Source organism: Panthera onca, chromosome E2, assembly GCF_046562875.1.
Source record: "Panthera onca isolate mPanOnc1 chromosome E2, mPanOnc1 haplotype 2, whole genome shotgun sequence".
Taxonomy (NCBI): Eukaryota; Metazoa; Chordata; class Mammalia; order Carnivora; family Felidae; genus Panthera; species Panthera onca.
Genome location: NC_138353.1, coordinates 41326720 through 41342250, shown reverse-complemented (window position 1 = coordinate 41342250; position 15531 = coordinate 41326720). Strand labels below are relative to the sequence as shown.

The 15531-nt window shown below is 42.1% G+C and overlaps 1 long non-coding RNA gene across 2 annotated transcripts in view; it reads left to right on the top strand.

Annotated features, from left to right (window-relative positions):
• The window catches only part of LOC132690317 (uncharacterized), an 809984-nt gene that overhangs the window by 521491 nt on the left and 272962 nt on the right, over positions 1–15531 (top strand). For both annotated transcript variants that reach the window (XR_013552500.2, XR_009615340.3), the window contains one exon: positions 2782–2825. This is a non-coding gene — a long non-coding RNA (uncharacterized LOC132690317). The remainder of the gene's footprint in view (positions 1–2781; positions 2826–15531) is intronic.

Below are 15531 nucleotides of genomic sequence, written 5' to 3'. Positions count from 1 at the left end.
GACATTGCAGGTGAATCATTGTCAAGTCTCTTTCTTTCCTTTTCTTTCTTTCTTTCTTTCTTTCTTTCTTTCTTTCTTTCTTTCTTTCAGAGAGAGGGCGCAAGTGAGTGAGGGGCAGAGAGAGAGAGAGAGAGAGAGAGAGAGAAAAGCAGGGCTTATGTTCACCCAAAGTGGGGCTCAAGCTCACCCAATGTGGGACTCGAACTCACGAACTGTGAGATCATGACCTGACCCAAAGTCCGATGCTTAACCTACTGAGCCACCCAAGTGCTCCAGTCTGTTTTTTTTCTCCCCTTTAGCCTGCTCCACTCAGAAAACTCACTTCTGTTCAAGCAGACTTTCTCCAGCCAGAACACTGTCTCTTTGTTCATATGTATGATGACGTTACAGATTTATCTTCTCACACTGTGGTGTGATTATGCTGACCCACTTTCCTGACAGGAAGATGTGAAGGTGTGACTGCAGGTGGCCAGCCCTCCTATTATCTCTCAAAGGCCCTGCTCTCCTAGATTCTGGAGGTGCCCAATACTCCTGCAGATTGAACACAGGGTATAGACATTGGCTTGAACCTCATACACTTCTTATTCTCTTAAATATGAGTTGAACAAACAGTTGCCTTTTCTCAAAGTGGGTTTAATATTGGCGTGTTCCTAGCATCTCCTCTTAACATGAGATCCCGATCTCTTAAGCCACTGCTGCTCATGGAGTTGGATACAAAGACTGGGATAGAACTGGGTCATCACAATACTCCAGATAATCTTAATACCATTGCCTGAGAAAGTGGGCAATATGGGGCGGGCCGCCCTGACATGTATAGGCCACATCGGGTCTGCCCCTCTCCTATGGAACTGCAGGGACTCCGAATAGGGACTTAGATGCTTGGCACTGGAGAGACTGTCTGCATGTTGCCAAAATAATTAGCGAGCTTTGGCTGCTTGTTGGGAAGGGTCTGCCAGCCCTGATCCCAACCTTCCCTGGACCCGTAGCTCTAACACGAACCCCAGCCCTAGACTCAGATGACCCCCTTCTTAAATGTGACAAAAATACCAAGCACCCGGCACGATGGTGGCATTTTTCCATCAGTAACATTACTGTTTCACGCTTAGCACCATCTGTAACCTCATCCCAACCATGATGTTGTTAATCTTCTCTTCGGATTTAATAAAAACTTATTTACATTTGTTGAATGTCTAGAGTATCCCGTGTCAGAATATTTCTCATCATTGTATTCATTGATCTACCTGTAAATTTATAGATGATCTATACATTCCTCCCCAAAGGCTAAAAAATTAGCTTTTTATCTGTGTTCTGTCATCTGCCTATTTATATCTAATTCAGGGTTTTTTAGTATCAGCACTACTGGCATTTTGGGAAAGATAATTCTTGGGGGTCTGTCCTATTGTTACGGGATATATAGCATAATACTGAACCTCTGTCCACTAGATTTTAGTAGCACTCACTACCCAAGCCTCTGGTATCAAAAATTTCCCCAAACAATGCCACACGTCCCCTAGGAGGAAGGGAGAACAAGATTGACCTATTATCTATTCATTTGTCTCTATTGCTTTTTTCAAGAAGGTATGGAGTAGACATTATCACTCCCATTTTACAGCTGAAGAAACTGAGGTTGAGGGTTTAGGTGACTTATACAAAATCACATAAGCAGTAAATGATGTTGCTGGGTTACAAAGTAAAGTTGCCTTATTAGAAAAGGCCATTTTTTTTTCAAGGATGCTAGGCCATTTTAAATTAAATGCAGTGTTATGCGTTTTATCCTCGATGCCATTTTTCTCCTTTATTCTCAACCTAAAATCATTTCCAAAGTTAACTCTGACTCTCAACACAGAGGTCTTCCAGCCCAAACCTATGTGAATGTATTTATGCTCCAAACCTTCATTCTAATCCTGTCTTCAAGTCAAGATGAAACCTTATTTCCAACCTCAGTTCTCCAACCAGTGCTTTCTAAAGTCTGTTTTCGTGTCATCCCACACGACGTGGGCTGGATCTCAGCCTGGAAGAGAGCCCTGCAGTGCCGGTTAACCGAGCAGAAGTGAATAAGCCCATTTACGGCCGGGACATGTATATTGTTCCATCGTAAAGAAAAAGAAAGCGTCAGGTTCCTTCTCTGGTGAGCCAGCAAGTAAGTGGGCATACAGACCCTTGGCTGCCACAAATCCCCGAAGTTGGGATGTGTGGAAATTCCAATAAAAGAAGGCTTCTATTTGTACTTTCCAGTGACAGGCTGGAACTTATAAATGTAACTTCTGGAAAACTGAGCAAATGGAAAAAGGGGCTTTAACCGATCTGTTGACTTCTCGGGGCCTGATGTTTTGGTTCAGCTCTTACAGAGTGGTTTTGATTTCTGACACAATACGCTGATGCTCATTAGATGGCTGACGGCTTCTGGCCTCCATGTCCAGAATTTAAACAGGAGAGGTATTGTTTTATGGCAATTAACAGTGATGCTTGGAAGAGATGGCAACAAGCTGAAAAAAATTAATTGAAAATTTAACCTTCAAATAAAAATACTTGGACCTTAGGCTTCCATTTGTAAGCAGCTTATGCTGTCTGTGCATATTCTGTTATATTATTTAAGTATTTCCTACACCATTTCTGATTAATACAGCAGTGCTATTTTCCAGTCCAGTCTCCTTAATAAATATATGTGTCAAATATCTATTTCCTCCCCTGAATGCAAAGACTTTTAATTTCCCTTGTTTGCATGTGCTAACTGGTTGTGTAACGAGATTAACAGCTCTGTCTTCTTTTTTTCTTCGGCAGATTTTATAAGAAAAGCCGGTGGGCTCCCAGAAGAAGTTAAAAAGGTATCTTCTTTAATTTTGCATATTGTTAGCTGCAGTCCGGTTGCTAATGTTTGTTTTGTTTCCATCTGTCAAAAGCAATGCCAAAATACGTTGTGTTTGTCTTGAGTTGGCTCAGTTAGCCCTCCGCTGGAAATAGTTCTGTCATTTCGTGTTTGGTTAAGGCCCCGATTCACCAGCGCCCGTACGAGGGCCCATCTCTGCCAAAGGCTGCCAGCGCACGTTTAATCCAACTTCCTGGGAAACGTCGGCTTGACACAGAAAAAAAGAGAAAGGTGGGGTCGTGCCCTAGCAGAAATGTTAATTTGGAGCCAGTCCCGTCTCTGCAGTGGGTCCTGGCCTGATCCTGGAACCCTGTTCCTGCGGAGGTGGCAGGGCCCCGCTAACAGGTCACGTGGGGAGAGCGGCTTTGTCAGTGTCAGCATGGGACAGCCCCCCAGACGTGCTGCCTCCATGTGAGTCTGACAGAGTGTGCGTGTGCTGGGGCTGCCATGATAACAGAATACCGCAGGCCGTGTGGCTCGAAGAACAGACGCTTCTTTTCTCCTGGAGGCGGACCGTCCAGGAGCTTGGTGACGTCTGGAGCAGTTTCTCCTGAGGTCTCTCTCCTTGGCTCTCGGGTGGTCGATGATCATCTTCTCCCTGGGTCTGCACATCTTCTTCCCTCGGTGCCTGTCTCTCCTCTGTGTCAGAATTTCCTCTTTACAAGATCCCTGGTCACATTGGATTAGGGCCCACCATAATCACCTCATTTTAACTTCGTGATGTCTTTAAAGACCCCGTGTCCAAATACAGTCACATCCTGACGCACTAGGGGTAGGACTTCAACATAACACTTCTGGCTTAAAATTTATTTAAAAAAAATTTTTTTTTAAATGTTTATTTATTTTTGAGACAGAGAGAGACAGAGCATGAACAGGGGAGGGTCAGAGAGAGGGAGACACAGAGTCTGAAACAGGCTCCAGGCTCTGAGCTGTCAGCACAGAACCCGACGCGGGGCTCGAATTCACGGACCGCGAGATCGTGACCTGAGCCGAAGTGGGACGCTTAACCAACTGAGCCACCCAGGCGCCCCTAAAATTTTTTTTTAAATATTATCAGGCAAGAAGGGAAAGATCTTAGGCCCAAAACTGTAAAAATGGCCAGTCTGTAACTTCTCTCTCTCTCTCACTCTCGCTGTGTGTGTGTTTCTCTCTTTTTCCCCTCTTACTCTTCTTGCTTTTCCCCTTTCTCTCTCTGTGAATAAAAGCTCTAGCCACCATAAATATGCAGTCAGCGTGTCTCACAGGATGTAGTCTTTTGACTCCAAATGTATGCAGTTCAAATCCTGAGTTGGCCTCTTATGAGCCACATGGCTGGGGGCAGGTTGCTTCAGTTCTTTGAGTCTTAGGTTCCTCGTCTGTAAAGTGGAATTATAACCACTACCCCAGCTGATTTTGTTTTGTAAGGGTGATAAGGTGCTTCTGAGGGGACCGGTGGCACATCAGGTTTGGCAAGTGCGAATGTTCTGTCCCGAGTACAGACAGTGGTATGTGTGTTGCAATAGAGCTTTAAAAGTAATAACACAACTGACTTTTCTTTTTAATGTCTATTTATTTATTTTGAGAGAGAGAGCACAAGAGAGCACACGGGCAGAGACAGAGGGAGAAAGAGAGAGAGTCCCAAGCAGCCTCCCTGATGCGGGGTTCAAACCCATGAACCGTGAGATCACAGCCTGAGCCAAGATCAAGAGTTGGACACTTAACTGACTGAGCTGCCCAGGGGCCCCAACACAACCGACTTCTTAAACAATGTCAATGGTAAAATACCCTTCACTGGGGACAGATGGCTTCCACTTCCAACCCATCCTCCCTTGTATGGAACAGAAGGGCATTATCTTTATTTCTACCTATTTCATATTAAATACATGTGTTTTTTTTCTCTCTGTCTCCCACAAACACTCACTCTCTCGCACATACACACACACACACACACACTCTCTCTCTCTCTCTCTCTCTCTCTCTCACACACACACACACACACATACACACTCACATTTGTGTCTTGAATTTAGTCATTCACAGGACAGCTTAACCAAAGGTATTTCACATGGCTGCACATCTTATTTTGAATTTATTTTACTCAGAAATTACCAAGCCTTATATATATATGAGAAAGAAGAGTCATCATTTATTGTTGTTTTAAAAAGAGAAGGCGTTCTGGGCTCTGGTTACAGCCTTCCTCCTCTCTCTTAAATCCCCTCAATTCCGTCAGTCAGCTTCCAGGACTGGGCCCTGCCAGAGGACCTCTTGCTATGAATTAAAATCAAAATATCGAACAACTGACCCCAGAAGAAGTGTGTGTGGCTGGGCTCATAGTTTTTATTATTCCATGCCCCTTTCTGAAGTGATACCCCAAACCCCTGGCAGCTTTATATAAAGTAGCTACTTACTTAATTACTATATTACTTAAGGAGCTGTTGTCTATAAACAGAAAAACAGAGTTTGTTAGTAGTGCTAAAAACCAAAAAAAAAAAGCGACAATAAAACACAGGACTCTGAATGGTACATTTCCTGGTTTGGGTGGGAGACATCTGTCTTCACAAAGTATCAAAACGTCTGAACCCTTGGTGTAAATCATTAAGTCCTTCCAGTGAATAGTCCACATTGGGATTTTACAAAGTAACTTCTTCCATCTAGATCTTTGACCCTGGGAGAAATAGACGGTGGTGTGCATAGTGCCCGGGGCATCAGGCAGTTCTTAAAATGGTAGTTACAACAGCCATTTAATAAAATGGAGATACTTGATTATATCATTGTAAGTGAAAATAAGAAGCAAAGTATGTTATATAACGCATGTTAAAATGCTTAATGGTAAAAAAGGAACCCATCTAATAAATATCCAATAACGTCTGAAACTTAGCACAGTCACACAAGAATGCATCTGGAAAGAGCCCTCTTCCGTGAGGTGGGGAGTCGGCCTTTCCTCTGCTCTGTCCTCATTGAGTATCAGAATCTGTCTCCCATTAGTCTGAGCCTGATTTGGATTTCTGTGATGGACAGAGCGTGTTGTACGGGACTTGGAGGGTGAAGGGTGTGGTTGAACTGAGGATATCATAAAGGAGTCAGAGGGCGGGTCAGCATGGTTGAACTCAATCTGAAATGAAAATTTTATGGAGATATTTAGACGGTTGGCATACCCATGATTCACATAACCTTTGAATGTTACAAAGCAGGGCCTGGATAAAAACTTCCAATTTCCTCCAAGACATTTATCTGTTTTTTCTCACTTTGTTCATTTTCGCTATCGAAGCTCTCTTCTTCCCATGCCATTCTGGACACATGTAGACTTGTCCCAAGGTCACATTTCTGTGGGGCAGGCCGAGGACTATGGGATGCAGGATTTCCTAGGTTCCTGCAACTAGAAATAGTTAAATTCATAGAATGTGAACAACACAACTTATTATAAGTCATGTTCTAAGGGCATTCTGCTTTCCTCCATTGTGTTCCACCATATCCAGCTACTTCTCTGGTTTGTCTGTGCACCCCCTCTGTTTTCTGCACCCAGATATGGTTCGGTTCCTTTGATTGCCATGGGGTGTAGTGCTGGGGAGGGTGTTTGGCAGCAGCAATTATTTTTTCAAAATGGGAAAATACAAATAATAAAAGGAGTGTCTCAGCTACAGGGGTATAGATTTCACGCCTCTTCCTAAATATCACGATTTGACCCTCCCGGTAGGATTTGGCTGATGAATCCCTTTCCACCCACAGCCACAAGGCTCAACATTGAGAAGAGGGCCTGGAAGGAAACATATGGAGATGTTAAATAATGGCTGCGTTCGGTCCTGGGATTTGGGGGCTTTTTTGTTCCCTTGTTCTCCAACTGTCTTTTAGGGACTTTGACCAAACAAAACAAAACAAAAAAACCTGTAACAGTCACGGTAATTTTTCATGTGCATACCAAACTCCTTGACATTATATGAACTAAATTTTGTTAATTTCAACACTTCTCACATATAAGAAATTGAAATAATTGAAATTGAAATTTACAAAGAGGACTAATAAAAAAATTCCCCTTACAATCATTACCATATGCTGGATGCTGGTAGGAATAATTTTCTAATCTAATAATTTGAAAAATATATTTGTAAACCAATATAAATAGAAAGATACGGAGAAGATTGTCCATAATAAAAAAAATGTGGGGCTGTTTCAGTCCATCCCAGCCTTTATTTAATCCCTCATTTATTCATTCAGTCTTATATATGGGCTAGGCCATGGGATTCACTGGGGGAAGTAAGTACATAGTCCCTGTCCTCAGGGGGTTTGTCGTCTATGTTAATTTCCTATCTGAAAAAATATATCCTTGGATTTAACAGATACTAAATTAAAGTGAGTGGAGAGAAAAAGCAGTAGTTTGCAGAAGTGTATTTTGCATGTATAAAGTATGGAGGATGAAATTTTATTCTCCACTTCACCCGCTGCACACACATACACCCCCCCCCCTCCCCCCCCCCCACACACACATTTTCACACTCTCTTTATCTGGCTCAGAGACTCAGGATTTATACCAATCATAAAAATAGTCATTTATTTAAAGCACTTATTCTTCTGGAAGGGTCAGTTGACTCCCCCATATCTTGCTCCATCCTACTGGTGCCTAGTCAAAGGAAATTCAGACAAGCAATGAGGGTGAACAGGGCCCCCTTACATCTCAGGGACCATAATTCCTATATGGAAAGGGCTGTGTGGGGGCAGAGACAGGAAAGTCCCTGGCAGCAGTGCTGACAATAAACGTGACTTCTGTGTTTCATTGATTCGTTTATTTCACATGTCAGAGAACCAAACAGATGGATTAGGAGAGGATCTCACCTTGGTCCCGCAGTACCTGAGTGGAGGACGAGCAAATCCGTGTGGCATCATTCAAGAACGTTTATCACAAAACAAGTCAGTGGTAGTGAATGGGAAGTACTACAGTACGAAAGAAAAATAACATCACCCCGAAAATCATTTGTTGTAAAAGTTAGGTGTGGAGGAAACAGAGAATGTTTGGTAAAATACGGGAAGACGGGTCCTAAAACGGTCTTTGGAAGCCATTTCAAAAATAACACAAACAGGGGCGCCTGGGTGGCTCAGTCGGTTAAGCCTCCGATTTCGGCTCAGGTCACGATCTGGCGGTCCGTGAGTTCGAGCCCCGCGTTGGGCTCTGTGCTGACAGTTCAGAGCCTGGAGCCTGTTTCGGATTCTGTGTCTCCCTCTCTCTGACCCTCCCCCGTTCATGCTCTGTCTCTCTCTGTCTCAAAAATAAATAAATGTTAAAAAAAAATTAAAAAAAAAATAAAAATAACAAAATAACAAAAACATATGAAAATATGAAGCTCAGGATATAAGAAAAGACTGCAAGAGTAATAGGAGGTAAATGGCTCCCTACCCACAGTTAAGACAGAAATGATCAGAAAGTCAAATCCAAGCTGATTAGGATAAATTCAAAACATGTCCGCTAAATAGATCCCTCCTTCCCATTTTCCCTCCCTGCTCTCTTTCTTTCTTATGTATTTATTGAGCATTCAATATGTGTCACAGGAATACAAATAAAAAGATGAGAAAAGGATAGAGAGGCAGAGAATGGATATAATACACATAAATTTTCGATATTTCTGAAGATTAAAAGAGCAATGGAAAGAAAACAATCATCAAGGGTATAATTAGATACAATTTTCTAAAGCTGAAAGGATCCAAATACGGAGATCAAACATCCCCACTGTATTATAAGAAGAGATAATGAAAAGAAGATTTACACCTAGAATACCATAGCAAATTCCAGAAAATAGAGTGACCGGTACAGTGTTTTCAGAGAAAAACATGTGACTCAAGAATGGGAAAACCAGCCAAATGCCCATTCGCCGGTAAGGGCCAAAAGCAAAAGACAAACAGAACAAAAATCTCCAGAAAACCTACACAAACACAAAATGAACAAACAAACAAACAAAAAACAGGTTGAAAAACTTTTAAAATAAATTTCCCCTAAAATCTTATTCAGTGGGGGGAAAGAATGTGAATATGAGTTATACACACTGATACTGACTTGAAATTAGAGACTCAAGAATGGGAAGCCATGGTATGAAAAGGATGGTTACAAGCAAAGAAAAGAATGAATTTAAAGTCAAAAACTGTAAATATCCTTCTAATTTGAATGCAAATATAATTCTTCAAAGAGATGATTCTCAATCGTCCAGTACTAATCTAATAGGAAATGGGTTTATGAAAGGGAGGTGAAAAACACAAACTCACTACGTTGCTCATCTTACAAGGAGGTGAGAGTTGATGTGAAATCTTGTGAATCAGAGAAAAAAATGACTCAAATATATAAAAGCAATGCAGAGCAAAGCAAAATTTATAAAACACCTCCTTCCAAACTGCTGGGAAAACAATAAGCAAAAACAAAATGTAGACCAAAAAACTAAAAATGTGGTTAAAGAAGGAAATGGTCAAGCAATATGAAAAGCTGATATAAAACAAGATGATCAAGTCAGTCAATAATAACATTAACTGATTCTCGTCTTAGTTATTATACGCCAAGAATCTGCTGTCAGCACTTTTTATGCACCTCATTGAATCCTTTTTAATAGATGAGTAAACTGAGGCACAGGTGTTTAAGTACATCGACAGTGCTTAGAGCAGATCTCTTGGCAGTTAGTATTGACCCTGACATCTGGCATTGCAGACAGGCAACGTTTTCATCTAAGCCTGCCTTGGGCAGAGAGGATGCTCCCTAAAATCTATAAGATCTTATAGGTAGTTTCCTGTGATCTTATCCCCCTGCCAGCTCAATACTGTTACAGCTCCACTGTTATGTTGAGAATACAGGAGAAGAGGGCAGTGGGGAGAAAAATACACGAAGAAGTACCTGATTGATAATATTGTTATTGTAAACACTGGGATTTTCCCTAGGAGTCACGTCTTACATACCTCTCTCATTTTGCCTATGTTTTCAGAGTGCCCAATGGCTTCTATAGCCTACAGGCGTGCTTGCTTAAGCAGCACATTCTCACCAGCAGGCAGGAGTAAAATGATGTGAAGGGCTGATAGTTCACAGCTCTGCATCCCAGAGGAAACCGCACAGAGAGAGGTTCCTGGACTGCCCGGGAGAGGCTTCTGTTGATGTTTTTAGACCCTTTTAAAAGATTCTATATAATTAACAATATTCTCCATCAATGAGAAGACCAAACTTCTCTTACTATGTTCAACAGTAAATTCCCACCTGGTGTTACATACAACTAAAAGACAAAGGACGTTGGAAAAATTGGATAAAACACATTATCGAGGAAATGCAAAAACAGAGCAACCAGCGCTGACAACATTGGTTTCCAACAAACTTTATTCCAGGCCGAATAATATTAAAGGAGACAAAGAATGTCATTTTACAATCCACAGTGAAGATAAAATAGTCATGAAAATTTATTTGCTGAATTACATAGCATCAAAATATATAAGGCTAAAAATGTTCGAAATAAAATGGGAAATTTACAGACACGTGTTTGTTTTGGGAGGCTGAGAAATACCGCTCTTATCCTTGGCAGGGAAGAGATTCAAAATACATAAGTACATAGACAAATTTAAATAAAATAATAACATTCATATTTTAAAATAAAAATGTTTCCTTAGGCTTTCATGGAAGATTGATAACATTTGCTCTTATTCTAAGCCATAAGAATAAGCATGATACATTCCTTATAGGGGGTATTTTATAAGATCAACTCTCCAAATTTAATGTCAGATAAATACAGATGAAAAATAAAAGTCAAAACGATGATAACAATTAAAATTCCCCTCTAACTAATTTTTGGTTAAAGAGTAATGGGACCTAAGTTAGTAATTATTTAGAAATAATATTAAAGTAAGAATATTTTATTGTGAACACAAGTTATAGTTCCAAAGCTTTACTCCAAGGCAAAGTCATAACAGAAGTCAATTCCTTAGTCAATAAGAAGTAATAAAAGTAAATTAATCAGTCTCTTTCAGATGTTAGACTGAGAACCCAAAACCCCTGGGGATACTAGGCAAATACAAATGATGAAGATAAGAATAGAAATAAACTAAAATAGGAAATAATTAGAAAATAAAAGAACTAAGTTAGCCCAGTGTCTAGGTCTGTCTGTCTCTCTGCCCTCTATCAAAAATAAATAAACCAATCAACTAGATCAATTTCTTATCATCTTATTAAAAAATAAGAATCACCATTTATCCTTAAGGAAAATTAGAGACTAGATCACTCCAAATATAGAGAAGGCTTAAAAATAAGAGAATGCAATTAAAATGTACACACTCTAGGTCAGTACATTAATAAAATTATTGATAAAATTTATTAGGGAAGAAATAGAAATAACTGAAATTGGCTAAAAAAACCCCACAACCCAATAATTAATTGAAGAGACCAATTACCATGGAAGAAAATGAAAACATCCTGTCTAACGTGGCAGGCAATTCCATTGATGGCTTCTGTCATACCATTGAAGATCAGATCGTTTCTGTGAGTCATAAATCATCTTAAAGCACAGGCAAAATATGAATATGTACTTCTAAGTTAGTAATATCACAGGCTATGTATATTTGATATAACTTTCTTTTTTAAAAATTTTTAACGTTTATTCATTTTTGAAAGATGAAGGGAGACAGAGCATGAGTGGGGGGAGGGGGAGAGAGAGAGGGAGACACAGAATCCAAAGCAGGTTCCAGGCTCTGAGCCGTCAGCATAGAGCCTGACGCTGGGCTCTATCTCACAGACCATGAGATCATGACCTGAAGTCAGATGCTTAACTGACTGAACCACCCACGTGCCCCTATTTGATACAACTTTCAATCAAAATACAAAAAGACAAACTAGCAAAACAGCATACACTGAAGAGTGTAGGATCATATATTGTTGGGCTAATGATATGGATTGAAAGTACATTTTCAAAATCAAACAGATTCTATTGCCCAAAGAATCTTTGGGAAAACCAGTCTCTGAATCTACCAAGTCATCTATCAATCAACTCTATCTACCTGTCTATCTTGCTCTCTTTTCTACATGTGTATTCCTATGCACATACAGTATATACATGTATTTCTGGGTCCTCTATCGTTATTTATGCTCATTCTGTATAGTACATTGATTTAGTTATTCAGGTGTTTCTGTGTGTAAAGTCATCCTAACGTGTTGATCGAGGTACACATTTGCACAAAAGCCTCGGAAGTATCTGTAGAATGCCAGTGTGCTAAGGTCATTGGGCTTTTTTTGGATTCATTCACAAAGATGGGGTAACTGTTGTTTTAACAGACCTGGTACCTCTTGTCTCAGTTGTAGGAATAGTTGGAAGGACTAGACGTGAGGATTAACATAGGACATTTCCTCTAAGATTCCTGGGATGACCCCTCTGCCGCAGCCCCAGTTGTTCTCAAATTCAGTAAACACCCTGGGCTTGTACCTTTCTTCGAAGCTTCCTTCCCAGAGCCAACCATAGCTTCAGGGATGCTGATGGCATGAAGTCTCTCTTCAGCTGTTTCCATGCCTTGAAATGTAGTTTAGACAGTCATGGGGCAAGGAGACACAGGATGCCTCTGTGTAGGTGAGCAGGTTACTGCAGTGGGACCACCTCCTCCAGCCAGGCCGCCAGACTCTGTTTGCATGCAGGGCTTCCTAACTGCACGCTTCCATCGTCTTCTCTCTCCAGCTGCACAGGATGGGCTGAGAATCTGCTTGCCGGGTAATCGGTCATTTGTCGCTCTGACCACTCAAGGACAAGAAGAGACTTTTATGGACAGTTTTTGTAGTTATACTGAGATATGTGAGAGCCCTAAATTTGAAATAAAATAGCCACACCTGATGGACGGCGGGAGGGCTCTAGTTGTTCTGGGAGCCATACGTCTTAGCTCTTCTGTTGAGCGCTTTACTGGGTGTTGTTGTGGGGGTGGTATCATGGACTTTCTTTGCAAAATGAATAAGAAAGAAAAGGAAGGAGAAGGGGTGGGGGGAGGGTCAGGAGAAGGATCAGGACCCAAATAGGTGTGCTACTTTTCTCTTGAGGGAAATTTGGATAAAGGAGCCACCACGGTTCAGCATTCACCCTGAGTAAGAGAGAAGGAACTTTTGTTTTCATGCTCCAGCCAAAGACGGAAGAGAAAATAAAACAGAACAGACTGACGAACAAACAGAACTAGTTAGTTTTTCTCCCTCCAGACTGTGAGGAGTGGAAAGTCACCTTAAACCCTGAGCCGTGAATCCTGACTCAAGGAATGTGATACATGGAGCTAGGGTTTTAAGAGGGATTTTGGAAAACTTTGAGTTCACCTCCTCACTCAGGAGAAAGATGCATCCAAACCCCTTGACAAGCAAGTCTGTCTGCCTCTGGGTGAATTTATCTCAATTTGACCCCACGTGTGCACGGAGTCAGAATTCACTGCCTGCCTGCCTCTGGCCTCCAGGATGGGGGGAGGGGGTTCTGACTCCTCCACCCCCAAAGTGAGCGATAGTGGTTAGTTATGCTCTAGCTTACTTCTGGTTCTAGCTTCCGGTTCTCCCTGCCACTCCCGGGGGCTGGGACAGACTTTAAATCCTGTGTGGTCCTGAGAGCACTTTGGGTGTAGACAGATTCATGAAGAGAAATTGCTTGCGAGGCCCTGGAAGGTTATAGAAAAGCAAATGCCCCAGCTGAGGTCAGGTTGAGAGAGACATGAGAAGGTCAGTCCAGAGCAGGAAAGGAGAGCATACTCAAGTCGTGCATCTGGAGGGGGGTTTGATAAAGGCCTTCTTTATAAGCATGTGCCTGGGTGTACAGAAACCCCAAGGGGGAGTGCAGTGCCCCGGTAACAGTGTGGGGAGGGGTTGTTATCCTTGTCACCCTGGGCCTATAAAGGCAAAGAGAGGGAAGGTGGACAGCATCTGGAAGGAGAGGTTGGCAAGAAGAGGGGTGCCAAGACAGGAGCCGTGGCAGTTGGAGCCAACTTGAGGCAGATCTGCACAAGGGGGACGGAGAAGGGGGGTGAATGGTAGAAGAAAAGGTACCGTGACCTCACTCGCCTACCCCTGCCAAGTCTTTCCTGCGGGGCTCCTCGCTGGCCACACCCAAAGGGATTGCCAGAAGCCAAGTGAGTCCCTTGGTGCAGTCCAAACAGGTCAGCCCCACAGGATGCCAGAAGCAGAGAGGAGGGCGAGGGCGGTACAGCACTGTGTGGGTGGGGGTTCAGAGTTGCTCACAAGTGGAGGCGTGGGGAAATCTGCAGAAGTTCTGTGACTTTGACCTGACTGCTCCCTCCCAGCTTCATTGCCCTTATACATCACAGTGATCGTCAGTGTGAGAGGGAAGAGGTGGGAACCCATTTCCCATCTCTGCTCTGCCCATTAGACAGATGAGGAAAAGCAAGGCTTGGCCGCAACACCACGCTGCCTCCCATGGGACAAGACACCGATTTCCAAGAGCAGGCTCCCTCTGGATACACACCAGTCAGTGGACTGACAGGTGTCTCAGACTCAGGAATCACAGAAACACGTCTTGCAGGACCAATGATGCGGGTTCCCCTCACTGGGCTAAAAGACTAACAGCAGCTCGTGAAACCCCATCTGGTTATGGTGCACGTACCAGAAAATGTGGCCATCTCTTCCATCATTTGGTTTTAGTGGAGACTGTTTTCAAATGGAAGCAATCTGTCTTTCTCATGTCTGGGAAGAGTGGTTATTAACTATGAGGAAACTGTCTCCAGCAGTAGGTCAATTAATTACTGCATTTTAAAGCTGCTTCGTGAAAAACAGCAATTAATTTCACTACATTTTTGGGTAGTTCTTCTGCAAACCTTATCCATTTGAAATCACGTTATCATGGGCGGATGTGGAGACTTGATTATTTCTGAGAGCTTTATAGGAGATCATATTCTTTTTTTATTTTTTTAAGGACTGTGGGGATAGAATTAGGTTTTAATTATCACTGGCACCTTTTCACTACTGGAAATGACTTGAAAACAAGACGGGAAGAATTTACACCAAAAGGAGAGTTGATAAATACTCTGAAAGCCTATTTATCTAAACACATCTTCAAGTTGAAATGCCATCTGATAAGAAAAAAAAAAATCCAAATATAAAATGGGACATTTCTGTTTACTTACTAATATTCTTTGTACTTTTCTGGTCTAATTGGTTACGAATTCCATAAGCTTTTTTTCTGGGTGAGAAATATCAAAGGGACTATTTTCACCTGTTCCGTGACCTTTTACCTCAGCCTCAGCTGCATTATCTTTCACTGGGTTGGACCCTGCTGCCCTCCTATTTGGTTTCACAGGAAGCCACAGAGAACTTGACTGGCTTTGGTCCAGAGGGCAGTGAGCAATAGTTTTTCATTGCCGTATATTATCTGGCCGTGGGAACTGGCCAAACCTGGGTTTAGGGACTAAATATAAGTTGGGCATTTCATGCTGACCTTGCCAGACTTTTCTGAGGGTGTCTGATTTCAAGCAATTCTTATAGGTAAAGACCACGTTTCTCAACCTCAGCACTTTTAACATTTGGGGCTGGATAATTCTTTGTTGTGAGAGCTGTATTATACATCGTAGAATGTTTAACTGCATCCCTGGCCTCTACCCACCAGATGCCAGGAGGAGCCCTCTCCCCTCAGTTGTGATGATCAAAAATGTCTCCAGATAGTGCAAAGTGTCCCCTGAGGGGCAAAATCATCCTTAATTGAGAACCACTGGTGTAAATA